This window comes from Pteropus alecto, unplaced genomic scaffold, assembly GCF_000325575.1.
Source record: "Pteropus alecto unplaced genomic scaffold, ASM32557v1 scaffold1596, whole genome shotgun sequence".
Taxonomy (NCBI): Eukaryota; Metazoa; Chordata; class Mammalia; order Chiroptera; family Pteropodidae; genus Pteropus; species Pteropus alecto.
Genome location: NW_006438919.1, coordinates 20,724 through 21,451, shown reverse-complemented (window position 1 = coordinate 21,451; position 728 = coordinate 20,724). Strand labels below are relative to the sequence as shown.

The 728-nt window shown below is 48.5% G+C and overlaps 1 pseudogene; it reads left to right on the top strand.

The window, feature by feature from the left end:
* Positions 1 to 281: 281 nt before the first annotated feature.
* On the top strand, positions 282 to 400 carry LOC112483185 (annotated as a pseudogene).
* Positions 401 to 728: the final 328 nt, after the last annotated feature.

Here is a 728-nt window from a genome sequence, read left to right as displayed (position 1 = left end):
CAGCATACAGAGCAGGTAGCTGACATATCTGAGTCTTCATAAACCCAGCTAACACTGTTCGTTACATCTTGGTGATTTCTTAAGACCCCTCCCCACTCAACTTGCAGGACCACACAAACCACTTCGAGTCGCTTTTTCATACAAAAGGCCTGCCTTGGGTCATGCTGTTGACTTTCCTAAAATTTCAAATGTTTACAAACCCACCAAAAGCAATGTCTGTCCTCGGCATCCCCAAGCCCACCATTGGCAGCAGCCAGCTTTGGTTCAAGATTTGGCCTCTTGTCTACAGCCATGCCACCCTGAACAAACCCGATCCCATTTGATCTCAGAAGCTAAGCAGGGTCGGGCCTGGTTAGTACTTGGATGGGAGATCAACTAGGAAGACCAGGTGCTATAGGTGTAAAAAATAAAAAATAAAGGATTGTAAGCCGACAAGGTCCTTGCAATCTGTGAGGTCAACCAAGGGTTGCCTCATCTTAAAAAAAAAAAAAAAGATTTTGTCTCTCCCAGTCACCTCCAAGCCTAGCATGGGTGGAAGTCATTTGCAGATTGCTTTGTGGCTCATGCCAGGTGGCCCTAGGCAGAGTACAGGTGGTGGAGCCCATTCTAGGGAGCCCCAGGGCTGACACTCCAAGGGGCCAGCTTCCAACTACACTGCTAGAAAACCATCTGTCTGTCTCCTCAAATGGTATACCCAAAGGGAAGCCTGGGCAGGCAGCAGAGTCCTG